The following is a 19,937-nucleotide window of genomic DNA, read 5'->3' as shown; positions in this document are numbered from 1 at the left end:
AGATGAAAGAAAAGCTTGGATTTCTGGGTTACATTCAAGAAATTAGAATATTTTTTAAGGGATAGTCTGTGTCGCTGTAAGGAATGGCAGTAATTTTTGCTGAGGCTGTTACAACAGTTGAATATGTCAAGAAAGGATGGGAAAGGGTCTGAAGATGGTCATATGATATTCATGCCTGGCTTTAGTGTGTAGGATGTGAAAAAGGAAGAAGATATATTAATGGATAACGAAAGAAGAGTATAAGTGATAGAAATGACAGTGATGTTAACTGGACCATCAGGTCATTTAATAAAAGGTTTGTGCTTAACTTGACAAGGTGATTGGTTGTGGTCAGTTAAAAACAAGGAAAAGGTTTGTACTTAAATGCCAGATGGTTAGAGAAGGGGAATCTGAACTACCTGTGAAGACAAATGTTGTAGAGATCAATAGGTGCATAGCAGAATAATAATCTTGCTGGAAAAGAACTTGCTGTGTTCAGGAAGAACAGTAAGAAAAAGTACTAGACTGTCCATGAGTGTAACTGTGAAAGATCATTAATAAAACCCCAAATCACCCTACCCCCTCCCCACAAACATAACAAGAAAGGACATAGTGAATAAAAGAGTATCTGTTCTGGTTTTAGCAGCTAATAATGAGATCATAGAAAATCTAGACTTGGGAAGTAACTTAAGATCAAGTGATCAGGAATTGATGTAATTAAAAGGAAGGGAGGATTAAAAGTTTATCCTTAATTAAAATTTGTCTTTGAGAGATAGCTAACCTGAGTTTGCCAAGCTGCTAGCCGTGCTGGTTGGCTGCACTGAGAACTCATCATGGACCTGAAGAGTGCGGAAACTGGGAGCTTTTGCAAGTACTCCAGCAGTCTGAATTTTGTGTCCTGAGGAAGGAGAAGTTGTCAGAAAAGGGTGAAAGTTAGAGTTGCTAGAACTCAGTCTGAATGGAAGCTAACAAGTGATCTTTATACACATAGAAAAATAATATTTGAGCCATATAAATAACTTTCAAATAACAAGAGGACTAATATGTAGCACTGCTGCTCATGCAGGGATTAAGCATAATTTAGAAGTGGCCTCTGTGTGAAAAAGCCAACCCCTCTCATATCTGTCTGAGGAAACTCATGTGGTGACCACTGCGAGAAAAATATCTGAATGTGATGGAAAGAAAGCTTGAACATGGCAGCGCTTCTGAACCACATAAGAATAGATAAACTGTATAAGTGCACACTCAGAAATTGAAGGTAGGAGTACAAGGATTTTTAGCAGATCCTTCAACACCCACTGCCCAGCTCTGGGCTCTATGCTTTGTGCTTAGTTGTGTCTGCTGTCTGGAACAGGAGTAGTTTTGTGGTGTTGCACTGCTTCACATTGTGGTTCTTGACTATCACTGCATCAGTTCAGGAAGGTTTAAAGTATGTAAACTTTAGGGAAAAGTTGAAGAAGAGGGTGTGAAAAGAACCTTAAATGTGATGCCGTGTTAGGAAACTGAAGGGTTTACTTGGAGGTTTTCTGGCTGAATGTAGATGGTAACATGACCGGCTGTTGTACCTTTTCTGCCCTGTCAGAAGGCAGTGGCATTTTTGGGACACTCAAGGGGACAATGCTGTCAGACTGGTTAAAATAAAGTACAGAGTTAGAGCTTTAAGATGCTGAGACTGGAAGAAAATGACTGAAAGGGTATGACTGAACTTAATACTAGGATAAAGAGAATGAAATATCACAAGTGACATTAAATTTGCTGTGCAAGCAACTCCCAGAGTTGGCATCAATTGAAGAAGAGGAAGAAGTTTTAATAGTAGGGAAGGCTTTTAGTGTTAGGGGAAGTTAATTTATGTTTGTGGCAAAATGTAGAGTTAAAAATTTGGGAGATAAAATGATACATGTGTTTAAGTGCATGTCTTGGAAGGTGAAAAGGAGTGTGTGACAACATGATTTCATAAGCTTCTCAATCTGATGTAAGGCTCCTGGTCTGTGTGCCTCTTCTATTCCTTCCAGACCACCTTAGACTGCTTTGGCAATCTTTAAATGGAATCTGAACCATCAGAGGTGAGTCCTAAAGAGACATCCTAACTGTGTTAAACTGGGAAGAATACTGTGGCAGTGGCAGAGTTTCAGAAGTGCCCATCAATGTAGTGGGCTGCCCCGAAGAGAGAAGTATCATAGGAAAGATGGAGACTGAATTGAAATTCAGTGAGGACAACATGTCAGAGCAAGGATGATGACCAGTGATGCCAGAAGGGCTGTGTAGGAGTGAGATCCTTGAGATTTGCCCAGGAAGAGATCATGAATTACTGTGGTGAAACCACTTTCATTCAAAGGGAAACAGCAAAAACTGGGCTGGACACGATCCAGTATAGAGTTGGAAGACAGGAAGTGAGTACTGTGGCTTTAGCCTGTGCTTGCAACAAGTTTACAGTCATGGGAAAGGAGGAAAAGAGGAACTGCTGAAATAGGTAGGGTTGACTTCTTGTGGGTAGTGAAAAGGGGGAGCAGAGTGAGAGAGAGAGCAGTAAGTGGGGACTAAGCTTGGCTGAAACAGAAATGTGCAGTCAAAGAGAAATAGAAGTGGTTCGAGAATTTCAGATGAAGTTGAATAGTCTTTAAGGCTCTGTGTGGTGATACTTTAACAAACTGGATTTTGGTAGGAATTGGCAAAAACTAATGAGACTTGGAAGTATCAGCAGCTTCATGCTTAATGAAGCAGAATTTGGCTAAACAAACTTTTTTCTCCAGCTGGTGGTGACTGATGTGAAGCAGCAAGGTGCTGCTGCTTGGTTTTCCCTCTTTCTTTCCCCTGCAGCAGGCAGCCAGGCGCGGTGCCGACGTGTGCCCTGCGCTCGGCTCTGGAAGGAGAGCCATGCATCCAGACTACAGGGGCTGCACAGCCCAATTGTCTGGCTCTGCTCCAGCTGCTGATTGACCCAATAAACTCTAATGAATCTGGATTCCTGCAGTCTGATTTGCTTCCTCTCCTGGTTGTGTGCCGCTCTCAGGCCGTGAAGAGCTGAAACCTGAGTGCTGCCTTTGACAAAGGGAGTGAGAGAGGGGGAAGCAGGGGAAGAAAAGACAGATAACAGCCGAATGTAATCAGTGTTTTATTACCATCCTCAGGAAGTGGGAATGGCTTTAAAAAAAAAAAAAAAAAGTGGGTTGGAGCAAGGAAAGTTAGTTATGGTGAGGTTATTTGACAGGAAATTACAAAATACAAACAGACAGAAGAAACACATTTTAAAACAGGGTAGGAAATCTCAAGTTACTTCACTGTGTATATTCAAAACCCTCAAAGCAAAGGCTGAAAATAGTAGTTTAAACAAAAGCTATCTTATCTGATAAAGGCATTTCAAGCACAAAAGGAAATTTATATATTGGGTTGACAGTCTTAAAATAAACTGATTGTCTTGATAACACCATAGATTTAATTGTGGGAAAAATTGGGTCCATTTGTATGACCTGCAGACACAGTAAATTCCCATGTAAATTCATCCCTTTTCATTTTTTTGTAACTTTCTTGTCTCCTAAGCTGTGTTTATCAGTGTTTTTCAGAAATTGTAAAGGTAGATTTATGCATGTAGGACAAGACTGATAAATATGTGCATAAGTTTTAGAATTCCATGCAGACCAGATACAATTCATTTCCTGTGCTACTGGATGGAAGCATATTAATGATACTTCAGCAAGTAGCATTCAGATTCAGAAAGATTTTGGCAGAAATACTCCTGTATTCTAACATACTTGTTTTGGGATGAGGGTAAAATTTGTAGTATTAGTGATCAGAATTTTTATTTTATGAATACAATTTTTACTAGATTTGTGATAAGCTTTTGAGTACTTGGTGGGTCTTTTCACTTTCTGTGCGGAAAGGAAACCATTCTGTTACCACAACACCTTTATCCTGTTGAGATTTCAAATAAACATTGCATCCGTATGGATATGTGTCCTTCCAGTGAGATAGGATATGTGTTACAGGGTTGAAACAATTTGATTTGCTGCGAGGGAGGGAGCATGGAGAAGGGGAGGAAGTAACAAATGATCTATTAGATTATCACAGCTCAGATCTAAGTCTTAGAATGCTGTGGGACAACATATCTCCCTTGCTTTTGACTGAAGCAGTGAGAAGAAGCACTAAGAGGTTTCTAGATACACCTGCCTGGCTGCCATGATTTGGAACTTTGTGCTGCCTCCAGCTTCTTGCTCAGCAGGCTGCACATCTAACAGTGCATTTCAGGGAGCAGCTGCATCTGCAGCTCTGCACCTCATCATCCCTGCTCAGCCCTGGGAGACGTGTAAGCCTGGGATTTTTTTCCCCCAGTTCATTTGTCTGCTGTGCCTGTAACTCCCTCCTGCTAACACTGCTGAGCCTGCATAGTCAATGAACACAGCAAAATAAAGTCTGGTGGGAGGGCACTCACTCACTGAGTGCTGTGTTGGAAGGTAGTGAGGTGCACCATGGCTTTGTTCTGGCTAAGTTAGGTACATGGATGTTTCCGTCTGCACTTAAATATTTCCTTTTCAAGATGATCCTCGTGTGCCTGGAGATCTCTTAGGGACCAGAGTGCTCAGAATTATCTGACCTCATGGGGCTCAGAGAGCATCACTGGAGCATAGCACAAAGATGAGTTCACACCAGCTTATGTTGAGGAACAAGACTGTGAGGCCTGGTTGTGTCTTATTGCTGGAAAATCTTGCTAGGAGCCCTGTAAAACTGTCAGGATCTGATGGGGGTTTTGCTCTGCTTAACAAAGAGCTATCAGCTGACAACGGGCTGTGAGGATTGGGTTGCAGTATAAATTTTCTGAACTTGTGATCGTTGGGGTTTGCACTCAATATAAATAGCAATGACATCTGTGCAGGAAAGCTGACCTTTTTTCTATTGATTTATGTCTTATTTAAATGACCTCTTTAACAGGATTTCATAACTCAACCAGGTGACTTCACGAGGGAAAGCTGAGGGAGGAAAGTAGCTTCCTCCTTTAAAATGGCTGAGTGTTGATGTCAGTGAGAATTGCTAATCTAAAACAGTTAGCCTTAAAAAAAAAGAAAATAAAAAAAGAAGCAGCACTTGATTATCTTTCCAAAATTCATATATTGAGTGTATGGAAAAACAGGTAATAGAACCATTTTTGACTGACTCTATTTTTTGGTTTTAGGTTTTGGAGTAGTTTTCTTTTCTTATTTTTTTGGTTCTGAAATCCTCTACAGTTACCCCTTGATACAATTCTGAAATGTAGATGTGATATTGTAGTAAAAAGAGATCAATAAATTGTAGTGTCCTATAGTTAGCTCTCAGAATGCTGATACAAGTATTGAGAACTTCTCTTTTTCCCATTTGTTTTTTCAGCAACAATCAATACCAAGTGACACAGATGGTAGAAGATTTTCTTAGGGTTAAAGAGCTTGCATCAAAATTAACACCTCTGAGGAATTCTAAGAGAATTAAAAAAAAAAGTTGTCTGTTACTATGACCCATCTTTTACAATCAGATCTTTCCTTTTTTGTTTGAAAGTTTAGATATATATGAATGATATTCAAGGAGATGACAGGTGATCATGATGCTACATAATTTTCTTTCTGTCTTAGTGACATTTTATAGCTATTATTTCGTATATGAAAAATGGAAAATCAGGTTCTGGAGATGGAAAGGTATTGCCTTATAACAATCCCTGTTACAGGTTAGTATTATGACCAGGTAGCCAGCATGTCCTCTACTGAATACATAGTAGTGCTAGCTTTAACTTCTTAGCTAAGTTAAAAATAGCTGCTAGAGTAAGGATACAACCATTTCAACAGTTTGCTTTAACACAGTTTTGCTGTTTGCACATTCATAATGATAGTAAAATAGATGGACTCATTAAAAAAAAAAAAAAACAACAACTGTGCTTTAGGTTAAACAGTAAAGTCTTTTCCCAAAGTCTACTTTGGGAAAAATCTGTTTGCTGGTTTTGAAAGGTATGTATGTGAAGCTCATTGTGACTTCTGGGTGCAAATAAAACCTAGGTCAAGAAACACGGAGATATGTTGTCTCCTGGCTTTGGTTATGTGCATTACTTGAGCAAGTCTGTGACATCAAGTGTCCTTTTTCTGAGACAGAATGAGACTGCCTGTGGGTGACTGACTTGAGACAAGAGTAAATGGATGGGAACTGGAATAAGGATCCAGCTTCCCTGACAGGGTTCATGCCTAACTCACTAAGTGTTCCAACCAAGCAAGGTGTTTCTACAAGGCTTCTGAAAAACTTACCAGTTGGATTTTGGGATTTTAGGACTGTTCAGTGCTCCAAAATATCTAATGTATTTAACATGTGTCCCTGCATTTTTGAAACTCAACTGTGAGTAAAGTTTGAGTTAATTAACCAGTAACAGATGTAAACCACATTCATACCCAACCCAAGTATGTTTTCCTTGTAGTTTATCTGTACTTACTTCCTTTGAAAACCATGAAGGCTGAACATGTATATTTACAAGTATATGGTTTTAGTTTTGCAGCTTTTTATGGTTTCCAAATATAGCCAGTGGTGCAGTTTGTTTCAAGGTGTTTTGAATGGAGTACCTGGCACATTTCCAGCATTTTTCCAATCAGTCACTAGCTGGCTTTTTAAAAAATTTAATTTTAAACATGAAGTGAGTATTTTCCAAAGCACTTAATCTAGCTTCAGTCTAGGATTGTAGCCTCTAGATATTGGTTGGTATTTGTGATCTTTGCACCTGGAGAGGAACAATTCTGTGAAGCTTTGCTGCTCCTTTTTACAAAGACCAAAGTTTCTTTCAAGCGCTTCCAGTTTTAGGGAGAGGAGTGAACAATATTGACACTAAGACTGAATTTTATTATAACATTTCAGGGGAGAGATGATGGAGAAAATGCACGAACATCTTTTAAAAAATGTGTTAAAAATTCTATTGAAGAATAAAGATTTTTAGGCCATTCTCATTCCTGTTTTGTTGGTGTGGTTTGAATGTTCATGGATTAGCATTGTTACTACATTCACAGTTAATGAGAAGCTTCTTCCTTCAGGGGCTTACTCAGTAGGGCCACAGCCTTGCAACCTCTGATGGGACAGGAAGGTGTTTTTCTCTACTGTGAGACTGGAAATCCTTTTTATTTGTTGTGTATAAGACAGACAAAAGTCTCCTTCTTATTCCCTTCACTCCTTCATGTGAAAGCTCTGCAGTTTGGCCTGAGGGAAGTGGGCTACAAAAGGAGGTATCAAATTTTGCAGCCCTTCCAGTGGTGTTGGTGCTGCTCCTTGAACCCAGCCTAAGGGAGCCATTAGAGTGATCTTCTAGCAGCTGCTGAGGGGAAGAGTAAAGTTTCTGTAGTGCTCAATCTGTCACAGCCACGGGACCTAGGCTCCATGTTAAAACACAGTTGCAAAATTACTGTATTCAAACTCAGTAAGTCTTGAGGTTTATATATTTACCTTATTTTTTTAATCCATATTTATTTATATGGATATTATGGAAGAGTTTTCCAAGTAGTTTATTAAAACCATGTGATATTGCTTACAATATTTTAACTGCCTACACAATTTTTTTTGTCAAATTAAGAGCCCAATATATAAATTGCTTTCTAATAATGTTGTTGGGGTTTTTTTTTCAAATAAAATTTTTTAAATTAAGTAGTTAGAGAGAAATGATAATTTTTTATTCCTGTATCCTCTAGTTATCACCCTAAGCAGAAGCTGATTTATATTAAATGACAGTGTGACATAAACCATAACCTGAAGTATGTATTGAAGGGAGAAAATATATATGTAATATAGAAATTTTAAATGAGATGAATGCTCTTGTCAGAGTAGGACTGCATTAGAAAATGATTTTTTTTTATTACTGAATACCAGTGCATAGTGAAACTATTTACATAATTATGAATTAGCAGGTATTTGAATTCTTTTAAGAAATTCTTTTGTTTACAAATGTTGTGGTGAACATAAAGTAACTGCAAATTCAGATTTCAGCACAAATACAATTTTTACATGATTTATAAGTGTCAAATGCCTGTGCTGCAGAATTTTTGTCTGAATGTACTAAACTAATTGGTGTTTCATAGACATCTACAGTGGAACTGGTATTTGCCCTTGTTTGTTCCAGTTAAAACTACCTTCTGGTGACTCTTGTGTAAACCAGTTTACACTCTTGAGTCTTGAACTATTTCTCCTGTCTCTTCTCTCTCAGGCTTAAGCACAGACTGTAGTCTTTGGGATCTCAGTCTTATCATAAAACCCTCAATTTACGTTTATTGCTTTAGCTTCTCCATTCTTCTGGATAGGAAATGCTCAGATCTGATTTCTTCCTGGGCTTGCTCACTGGTAACTCATGTCAACTTTGCTTCTGAAACAGTCAGATATAAGAAAAAAATGGTGTTTGGGAAATCCTGACAAGCCTAAAGCCTGTAGACGGGTTAAGAGTGTGTATTATATAAAATTGGGATGAGCTGAATTTTTGAGATAAGTTTATTTTCCAAAATTTTACTATTTTGATCTACTTAAGCCAAAGTGTCTTTTAGTTTAGTGTAATATGTAATGAAACAAAAAAAAAAAAAAAAAAAAAAGGGAGAAAATTTTATATGAAGACACAGCAACCATGCAACCATGAGTGACATGAATTAGTAAGAGTTGGGCAAGTCCTGAGCAGAAATGGCCATGGGGGCGTAGTTCTTCCATGCTGTCTCCTCTCCAGCAGGTTTAGTGTCAGTGTGGCCTGGTGGCTGGCCTGTGACTTCAGCAGTGGTTAGCATTTTAAACTCAGCCTCTTTAAAACCAGTGACTGACAGAAATTGAAGCATTGGAGTCAAGAAAATGATAACACATAAACGCTGAGAGACTGTCTTATTTGCCTCCCTGCTGAATTCCTTACGTTTTCTCCTAGACATTCTGCCTTCCCACAGGGAGAAAAACCCTCCCATTAGACCTTGATTCAGAATTAACTGGTACATCTGGCACTGATGTCTGGTGTGTGACAGTGATACTGTCAGCTGTATGACAGGCATTCCAGGTGATTTCAAAAGCCTTTCACAGAAGTAGCCTGTTTCTGTTGTGGTAGCACCACTACTTTTAGTGTTGAATTCTGTTCTCCTGAGTCATGAATGGGGACTTCTCCAAAGACTAGAGGAGCCATTTGGGTTTGTGGCTAATTCATTTGGATTACTGAATTCAGAGGTAGTTTTCCCAGGCTGTCTGGAAAACCATGAAAAAACAGACACTGCAAGTGTGTTTAGGACAAACCCGCTTGCCCTTCCTCTATAATTTGAATTGGATTACTGTAATTAAATCAGATTTTTGAAGGCAAGAAAGAAGATATCTTCCAATAACAGTCTGTAAGAGACCTTTTGCAGAACTGAGAACAGGTTCTGGGTCACTTCTGAAAAATCAGTGTTGGTCCATAACTAGCAGCCTGTTGGGTTGTGTTACAGTTGCTGAACACAAAACATGTGCTGCCTTGCATATCCAGGTGTGTTTCTCATGGAAATACTATGGCTATTGGAATTGAAGCAGAAACCCCTTTATTTTTGTAGTACAGTAATTGTGAAAGGATTTTTTCCACTACAGCAGCTTTGTCTTCATGTCTGCCACTTAGGGAAGTTAAGCACCATTTGGAACTGTTTTCACTTGTAGAAAGGTAAACCCTCTGTAAGGATAGCCATTTATTGGAACTCTAAGTAAAATGGCAGATGGTCTGGATGTACAGTTTTGTTTAGACACTGGGAAAAGGATCAAACTGTGGAAGAAGTTGTCATAGTAGAAACTATACCTACAACTAGCATGTGGAGATTTTAAATTATATTTAAGTGACGTCAGATGTGTTTGAGTGAATTACATCCAACAAGGAAAGATTAAGATGGTCCCTATTGTTTAAACACATAGTCCCAAGCCTTTTAAAAACTCTGATGGCAGTCTTGGTATGCTCCTGGCTGTGCAGTGAGGCCTTCTCTCTTGGGAGAAGGAACCAACTCTACCTACCTAAACCCTCCTTTCAGGCAGTTGTAGTGAGGAATAGAGGACCCCCTGAGCCCCCTATTTTCCAGGCTAAACACCCCCAGCTCCCTCAGCTGCTTCTCATCAGACTTGTGCTCTAGACCCTCCCCAAACTCCATTGCCTTGTCTGAACAGGCTCCAGGCCCTCAATGTCTTGTGGTGGGAGCTCAGAAGTGAACAAAGCACTTGAGCTCGGGCCTCACCGCAGCCAAGTACAGGGGGACAATCACTGTTCTGGTCCCGCTGACCACAGTGTTCCTGATACTAAAAATAGACTAAAAATACATCTAGTCTACTTGGGAATGTCCTGTTATAATTTTGATCATCACCGGGATGCCAATGGTGTTCTTGGCTACCTGAGCCCCCCCTGGTTCATGTTCAGTTGCTGTCAACCAGCATGCCCATGTTCTTTTCTGCTGGGCAGCTTTCTGGCCACCACCCCAGCCTGTAGCACTGCCTGGGCTTATTGTGACCCAAGTGCAGGACTCAGAGCTTCCCCTTTTTGAACCTCATACAACTGTCCTGAGCTGATCAATCCAGCCTGTCCAGATCCTTCTGTAGAGACTTCCTGCCGTCCCCCAGATTGAGACTCCCACCCCATAAGTTTGGGGTTGCCTGCAGACTTACTGAGAGTGCTTTCAGTCTGCTTGTTCAGGTCCTCAATAAAGATACTAAACAGGACTGGCCTGTCACCACCCCTGTCTGGGCCGGGGTACCCAGCCAGTGTTTTACTCAGTGAACAGAATCCATCCAATCCATTAGCATCCACTTTCTCCAAAAGAGGGCTGTGATAAACAGTGGCAATGGAATTACTAACATCCATGCAGACAACATCCACAGGCCTTCCCTCTTCCACTAAGCCTGTCACCCTGTCACAGAAGGAGATAAGTTTGGCCAAGGAGGACTTGCCTTTCATAAACTCTTGCTGGCTGAGCTTGATCCCTTGGATATCCTGTACATGTTGCATGATGACACTCAAGCTGATCTTCCATGACCTCCCCCAGCATCAAGGTTAGGCAGACAGACCTGTAGTTCTCCAGATCCTGGCCCTTCTTGTAGATGGGCATCCCATTTGCTAACGTCCAGTCAATGGGAATTCCCAGTTAGCAAGGAGTGCTGATAAATGATGGAAAGCGGCTCAAGTGAGCACCTCCACCAGCTTCTTCAGCAGCCTTGGGTGGATTCCATCTGGCTCCATGAACTCACATGTCTAAATGGCATAGCGGGTCTCTGAACATTTCCCCTTGGACTATGGGGGCTTCATTCTGCTCCCTTCTTCAAGCTCAGGGAGCTGGACAGCCTGAGATCAACTGCTCTGACTGTGAAAGACAGGAAAAGAAGGTGTTAAGCACCTCAGCCTTTTCTTCATCCTTCATCACTCTGTTTCCCTTATGTTTAATGAAAAAGAGATATCCTTTGAAATAAGATGGTCTCTGAAAAAGCAGCACAGTGCAAATTCTTATTGTGCATTGGTGCATCTGTTATATCTGAGTTTTTACTGTTCACTTTCTTTTATACCTCTGCAGTGTAACAGCTCCTTCTAAGAATTTCTTTCCTTCCACTGTCTCATTTTTGACTCATCAAATCTAATGTACAGTATAGTTAAAAACCAAAATATCTTCATGTGATAAGGGAATTCTGATTTTCCTCCTCATTTTCTAGAGACCTGCTCTGAGACCATCTCTGGTTATGATCTGCATCTGCTACTGAAGCTGGCTGGAATGGTGTGACAAATGTAAGTATTTTGAAGAAACTTGCCCCTGCAAGCCTCCATTTGTGTACTTGGAATTAACAGATGCTTTAGTCTCCCTGTGTCATGCCCCCGCTTCTGTAATGTGCATACAATGATATCATTCATATCATCACACAAAGATGATGTGAAAATGAGTCAATTAATGTTTGTAATGCATTCAGATGTTGTGATGAGCACTGTAGGAAAACCCACAAGCAAATGAATAATTCATTGTTCAAATCAGGCTTTGAACAGTACATGGTAAACAAGACATGGGACTTCACACTGAATAGTAAGAGTAAGGCCAAATAATTAATGATCACTTGTTCAGCTATCATGATTGATTCAGAATATTGAAAGGGAATGGCCTCTTTTGGAAAGAGTGTAGTCAAGTCCTACGGGACTGGATGTTAGTATATAAAATAAAAAAAGAAAAATAAATAAAGAAAAATAGTTTATGTTTTTTCTTTTATTTTGTTCTTTCAGTGAACTTTAGTATTAGTCATGATGTGTGTTTTGGAACAAAGATGAAGTGTGTTAGGCTTCCTAAATTGCCTGGTTTTAAGTCTGTGTATCTCCCATTACATAGATATGATAGAATTGGAGAATCCTAATGTTTTCTTAAATTCTGTTTTCATAGTTTCCTGCTGCCCAGTGAATCCTTTTAGTCTTTGGTGTGTAAGCATCCAATGAAGGTTATAACAGCTTCTCTGGACACTGTGGCACAGTCTTTGGATATATTTTTTTAATTTTGATGTATTACATATATATTGATATTAAATTATCTTAAGAGCAGCTAATGGAAGAGGAGATGTAAACTTTCTCCTGTGTACAATCTGCAAAATAAAAGTTTAGTTTTGGTGGAATCTTACATTCTGGAATAGCTTGTTCCTATGTTGAACCTTCTGACCTTCCTTTCCATGATAGCTCTGAATATTTACATTCTGAGAGTGAAAAAGAAAACTGAGGGAGGTATTTGCAGCTACACTACACAAAAATATGTCAATAATTCAGGCTGACTAATAGCTCCTCTAGCAACCAAAGTAACCTGAAATTTTTTATAGTCCTAGAGCATAAGCCATCCAGAACATATAATCAATTCCACTCTGCAGATGGAACGGATGGTTTTTTCTCAGGCATCTCCTTCTTTCTTCCCTAAGCTGAAGCTTTAAAAATCAATTCCATAATTTGATCAGTTTAAATTCCTGAATATGCTGAGGTAATGATACCAAACTTCTAACATTTCACTGCTTCCAGTGACAAATATTTTGGTAGTGCAGCATTAAAAATAAACCAGAATTTCCTTGAGAACTGTTATAATTCACATTTGTAATTTTAAAAGTATTTTAACTGCATTTTTTATATTTTAAATGCAAGACCACTGAGCACAGAAGTGTCCAAGAAACAGCCACAGCCCATGTTAATGCAATGACATCAGTCAGCGTGATAAATAGCAGTTATGTCACACCCGCTTTTGAAAACAAAAGCAAATCATGTTTAAAAACAATTCTGTATTTCACACTTTTGGACTAATTTAACATAGTGCTACTGCTTCATAGTATTTGGGCACATTTTGAAAGCAAAGCCTGCAGAATAGCTTTGTGATTGGAATGAAAAACAGGATCAAATATAAAGGGATAAATCTGCATTTTAGGGTTGTAGAGAAATATGAACTTAAGCAGATTAACAAGATAAGAAATGTAATGAAAGGAAGAAAGATTCTTTCCTAGATTCTGAAATTGGCAAAGAACAGCAAACATAATTTTTATGGTTTTTACTATAATGTATGTGAACAGAAAACTTGCAAAGGATGAAGTCATCTTTTGCAAAGATGGGCCAAATTATTACACCTGTAGGTTGAAACATTCAGGGAGTTCTAAGTGTAGTTTCACTGGCCTTTTATGAGAAGAGTTCTGGATGTTAACTGGTATTTGCTTCTGGTTTTGTCAGCATTTTCTTAAGGTCCTGCACAATTTTTAACCTGAGTTCATAGTAAATCCAATACCTCATCAGCCTCACAGCCAAAACCTCACAGAGGTGGATTTTTCAAGTTAAGGAAACTTAAAATGAGACGAGTAACTGGGAGACACAAGCTGGTGAATGTAGGTACCTGAAGTAGCCTGTGAATCTGCTGATGACAATCAGGCCCTGAGTTAGAAACTACTGAGTTAGTTCTTTGCATTTTTTTACCCAGGGATCTCAAAGCCTGTTGTCCCTAATAAATTACTCTTGTCCACAATGTGGAAGATGTATGTAAGTTACTATGGGCTTATTCTAAGCCTGCACAAATAGAAACATAAATCAGCTTGGCTTACACTGCATGCAGAAGTGATGTCAGGAGCAGAAACCAAAGGTCTTCTTTCTCCTCTGGGTCAGCTGACTCAGGAGTGTGAGAAAGCTCATTCATGTGCACACAATTCTGCCTGCTGTCAAAGTCTTTCGCCTACTTCCCAAAGAAAACAAGACCTTTCTTTTCCCTTTTTATTTCTCCTGTCTCCTTTTTGTTCTTTTTTTTCCCTCCCTCTGTACCTCTTCTGCTTCATCCCTTCTCCCAATAACCTTTGGAGGTTATTAAGGTCTTGGTCTTCGGAGGTTTGGGCAGAGTTGGAAGAGGAAAGCAATAAAAATGTTATGAAATATGGGACTGGCTAGAAGAGGAAGATAAATTAGTCCTTTCTGAGGGTGAGCCTACCAGGGCTGTGCTCAGTGTGGCCTGAGAGGTTGGCTGAACCTCCTGAACCATGGCTCAGGCTTTGCCATAGTAGGACTGCCCCTGTGCCCAGATGGGATGTGTGGAACCTTGTTGAAATGGTGTCATTGGAGTAAGGGTTGCTGGGAGTTGTAATTGGCCATAAATGGGAGAAGCTTAGGTTTTATTACTGGCACTGGTTGCAGAAGAACTTAGAGCTATTATTTCTGCCTGTAAAAATACATTTAGTCTACTTGGGAATGTCCTGTTATAATTTTGATCAGCTTGGCAATTAAAAAAGGCATTGTATTTCCAGCTAGAATTAATAAAACAGAAACTTATTTAAAATATTGAACTCTAAGCCCCTTCAAGGGAGTGTTTCTTTAAATAAATACATAACAAACTCCTAGAGGTTGTTTTGTTTTTGTTTTTTTTTTTTTTTTAATCTTCTAAGTAAGGGTTTTTTTGCAGTTATGTCTTTCATCTCATGGGAACTGTCTACTCCTTGATTTAATCCCAAAACATCATCAAAGTCAGTGGGAGAGAAAAGGAAAAAAAATAGTATCTGCAAACTCCAAAATAAAAGCTTAGTGTATTGTGACTGAGCTGGGGAAAATCCTATCCTTGTACTTCTAGACTTTGTATAAGGAATTTTCAGAGTTGGAACTTTTAATTGCATTGGTATATGGCCACAGAATTATTCTTTTCACCAAGAACTACACACATGAAATGTGTGAGGAACATGTGGAGTGGTGTTTTATTTTGTTCTCCTTTGGAGTACAACATTGTAGGTATTTGTAGGTATTTAGTGTAGAAGGAAATCAGAAATGCATATCAGAAACATGCCCCCAGTTTGTTTGGAAGAGAAAAATTGAGACTGTTGTCCCTCCGATCGCCCTGGAAAATTTGCTAACTTGATATTCTGTAGTCTGAGTGAGCTCTCAAGGTCATCAAAGTAGTTTTTTGAATCCTGTGGCCTTCTTATTCCTATAGATAATAACATCAGGCCCATTATCTGATACTCTTAAATTTTGCTTTGGCTTCCTGCAATTTACATCCCATTGTCCACTGATATTTTCTGCCTTCTTTTAAACTAAAGTCAAATAACACTTCCTATGTTGGCTCTGGACTTAATAAAAATCAGACATGCAACATTTGGGACTCTTAAAATAACACGTTTTAATACAAAGATGTGAGATAGCTTTTGAAATCTGTGGTGGATGTTTATTTCCTGCTGGGCTTAATTTAGGAATCTAGTGCTAGCATTAAACTAAGGGGAAAAATGTTTGCTCTTTCATCTGTGTGCCACATCCCATTCAAAATCACAAACAGCTCCTTTAAATTTCTGATCTTTGTCCCCTGCTGGATGTGCATAACACACATGCCTGTCTGACATATGAGACAGCCAGAGCCTTGAGAAAAAAAATAACATTGCTAAGCTTATGCTTCTTGTCTTAGGCCTCATAATCATCTGCATTTTGGAGAATGACAAGTGTCCAAATCTGTTTTGATTTAATAAAGATGCTGCTTTTCCTTTTTTTGAAGAAATCTCTTTCTTACCAAGTCAAAAGTCCTGATTTTATTAGAAAAACAAAACACAGGTAAAAATGCTTAGGGAATAAATACCTTCCCCACATCAGAAGACCATTTCCCCTTTTTTAATACTGCCTTTGAATATAGAAGTAAATACTTTCAGGAGTGTCACCTGAAAACTGAAAACTTTACTCAGGTCAAACCAGAACATGAATCTGTCTTTTAACACCTGGCCATGTAGCTCATTAGGCAGGTGTACGCCATAACATGCAGAAGAACTTCTGGTTTTGGGCAAGCTGAAATGAAACTGTGTGGTTTCAGACATTCAACTGCTTGGATCACATCAAAGTGCTGGGATCAGAGTTTAAAAGAAGTTTTCTGTTTGATAAAAGTCTATCTTTATATCAAACTTTCTCTTTGATAAAAGTCTATCTTTGTTTGAAAAGTCATCTTGGGCCCATTGTGCTATAATAGAGATTACACATGAAGAACATATTTTAAAAGAAAGTTATTAAGTTGTAAAATGTAAGATTGAAAAGCTTGATGCTAGAATCAATATTGGTCCTGTAATCTCAGTGGGCATGTTGTATGTAGGCATTATGATACAGATTTTAATTATTTGCTTGCATCTTTTTCCTCTGTAGTTTCTCTGCCTCATTTACATGTACACCCCTTCTCACCTCTCCCTCCCCTCAAAGAGAAAACACTCTTTAAACTGACAAGCTATTTGATGTTTTGTTTTCCCTTTATGTAGTATAAGAGCAAATTGCACTAACTGTATGCTGTTTCAGCCCTGATATGAGGGCAAAATAATTAATTCTTTCCTGCAATTCTCTGTGGTATTTCACTAGCTGAGGAGCAGAGTGATCCTCTACAGCCTAACACCAGCTTTTTAGTTGCAATTGCAAGGAAAGTCCTTCCAAGACAAACTTAGAGAATTTATGTTTTGAAATTTAGGTTATTTTTGCGAAGTGTCTGTGCACACAATATTTTCTACCAGGTAGAGAGATCTGAGAAGATTCTGAGTTAAAAAAAAATAGGAAGAAAGAGTAGGCATGTTCATAACTGACAGGCATGTTGCCGGTCCTGATTCAAAGCAAGTGTCTTCTAAGGCTTCCCAAAGTAAAGGCCTCCAGGATTTTGCAGTGTGTATTCTTCAATTCATTTGTTTGTGAAAACTGAAGTTTATGTTTATAGAAAAGCAAAACCTCAGGCCAAACAATTTAATTTGCTGGAAAATAGGTCTTTGAAAGTAAAAATATCTGGCCCACTTGGTAACTGAGGGTGCTGTTTAGCTAAAAGTTTTAGTTTTGTAGAAGACTAAGAAAGTGTACTAAACTTTGATTTTCTTCAAATTGTTAGCATATTCAAAGTATTCTGCACATAGTGAGAAATTATCAGCTGTGCTGTGCTGGTGAGAGTATGCTGGTCAGATATGCCTTGGGTCTGACCTGCATTCTGTAGATCAGTTTCCTGGCTATGCCTTACATAATCACACCTTTTTTTTTTTTTTTTTTTTTTTTTTTTAATGATGTTCATTAATAGAAATAAACTAGAACATAATCCAAGGCAGTGTGAGTGCTCTTTTTTTTAAATGGGATTCTTTACTCAGTGTTCTTCAAAGCTAGCTTTGTGTAAAAGGGTAACATGATTTTTCAGGGTCTTTTCAAAGACCCTAAACTCTGGTTAACACTTCATATCAAAGGAAGAAACTAAGGAGTAATTCTTTGGAGCAGATATTTTACTTGCTTCTTTCTTTATCTGTCTTCCAAATCCTTGGTATTGACCTTAAGTAAAGTGATGAACCTTGAAAGGAGCAGATATAGCTCAGCCTCAGTTAGAAGGGACTGCTCCCAAGCACATCTCCACCTGGCTCTCCTGATAAAAAGTTGTTTTAACCATAGTTACTCCAAAAAGTCTACTCAGTATCCTTATATTTTGCCCCATACTGGGCACATATTACATAGCTCAGAAGTCATGGTTTGTCCCAAGTGCAAGACATTGATTTTTTTTTTGCAGTCTCTTTGATCCATTATTTTCTCTTACTTTACCAGAGAGAGCTCAGTTGTAAGCACCCACTAAGGTACAGGAGAAGAAACTTAGTGAGGATCTCAGTGATGAGATGTTGCATCTCCCACACCATTTTGCTGGTATTATTTTGGTATACTATGTTCATCATTTATGGGAAGTTGCGATTTGTCATGTTGATATTAAATCTCATGTAGACAGCATTTCTCTCACTTGGAGGTTGAGGTAGAAAGGTAAGGTAAGCATCACCAAAGGGCTGTGTAAGAACCAGCTCTCTGTCTTAACAGTAAGCTGCCACAAAATAAATTGACCTGATGATGAGATGCCATTAGTATATTACCTCCAATAAGGTCTTTATTTCATCAGCTGTGTCATAACTGGTACAAGAACGAAAATGAATGCCCAAGTGGTACACAGGCCAGCTCAAACCATAACATCAAACTTTTTATCTTCAAAAAACCCCAAACCAGTTGCTCATAGAACAAACCGTCCCACCATGCATTCTAGTATTTTTTTTTGTGAGGTATTTGTTCAATAAAAAACCGTCGTTTTGGTTGTCTCTATAAGAAGGTATACCAGAGGGAAAAGTTCTAGGCTGGTGGTAAAACTTTCAGAAATTACAAATGGATTGAAGATTTCTAAGGCAAATATTTTTATAAAAAGTTTGGACACTGAAGGTTGCTTCACTGATTTCCAGTGTGACACTGTTTCTAAGCATGGCTCTGAAGAAGAGCCTTAAAAGCTAAATTGTGTTGGGAGTTTTTAAAATGCTACCTTCAATCTTTTTGGCTGTAATGGGGCCAAATTTTAGGCAATGGGAACAAAGGAAATCCTAGTTGGGTGCATTCCTATTCTTAATTGTAAGCTATGAAAAATGAATCAAAGTATAGAGACAGCACAAAGTTCATGTTACGTACACAATACAAGTGTCTTCTCATGAAAATGTTTTTTCTTCATTTTTTTCTTTTCTTTGAGAATGATCATAGTATATAATGTGAATTGTATGTGGAATTATCCTGTAATTGAGCTTCAACAGCCCATGTGTAGATGAAAATATGTACATCTGTGTTGCTGTAGTAGTTACTCTTGGTCTGCAGCATTTCATATACCTAGAATGGGAAATATATGGACAAATTTAGCTCCTGTATATAAAAAAATACTTAGTTTTTAATGAATGCTGTTTAGATTTTTTTCATATTTTGTTCATTTGGGCATATCTGGGTTTATTGCACATTTTATTAACCTAAAATACAAAAAGACAACCTCCAGAAACCCACCGTGAATTCTTAGGTCCAGTTTCTCAGATTTTTTGTATTTTTGTCCTAGTAAATTAATTTTTTGTGCAATGGTAGTTATTATGACATATCTTCTCTGTTCCAGGACTTCACTTCTCATTTGTTGGATATTTCTTAGAGAATTCCAGTGAGAGCTGAGAACATACTTGACTCTGATGCAGGGATATAGATACATCCAAATATGAGCAAAATGAAGCTTGCAATGCTTATGCTTCTGTATTTTACTGTGGTATTTATGTAACACTTCAGATCATTGTGCTAGTATTTCAGATATTTCAGTTTCTCCTCATCACTGTTATCCTTAAAAATATTTCTGTAAATATTGGGCCAGAAGCAATGGAACTTTTTATGTAATCCCAATAGCAGGGATTGTCCAGATTAGGTTTCTACAGAGGTGGTGTTTGGCTTTCAAACCTGTACTTTCTTTACACATGCAAGTACAGCTCATGCTCACCTCTTGTCTGTAACAGCATCCCCAAGTTTTACAGTTCATGTGCAGAAACTGCCCATGTAGGTGTCTCTGATATTCATGGCTGGTTTGTGACATGCTGGTTTTGGCATGTTTTTGTCTACTTAAAATAAATTCTATTGCAAGGGGCTTTTTTAATATTTTTATCACAAAACGTAATTTTCATGAAAATTTTTGAGAAATCTGAGCTCATGGACAAATTTATGTGACTTCACATTAAAATTTCAG

General features: G+C 38.5%; 1 long non-coding RNA gene across 1 annotated transcript in view; it reads left to right on the top strand.

Moving 5' to 3' along the window:
- LOC131565817 (uncharacterized) overlaps positions 1-19,937 on the top strand; it is a 254,056-nt gene that overhangs the window by 148,107 nt on the left and 86,012 nt on the right. Inside the window, exon 5 of the long non-coding RNA XR_009275481.1 lies at positions 11,626-11,698. This is a non-coding gene — a long non-coding RNA (uncharacterized LOC131565817). The remainder of the gene's footprint in view (positions 1-11,625; positions 11,699-19,937) is intronic.

This window comes from Ammospiza caudacuta, chromosome 1 (genome assembly GCF_027887145.1).
Source record: "Ammospiza caudacuta isolate bAmmCau1 chromosome 1, bAmmCau1.pri, whole genome shotgun sequence".
Lineage (NCBI taxonomy): Eukaryota > Metazoa > Chordata > Aves > Passeriformes > Passerellidae > Ammospiza > Ammospiza caudacuta.
Note: the sequence above shows the minus strand (reverse complement) of the source record. Positions and strands in the feature narration are given on the sequence as shown.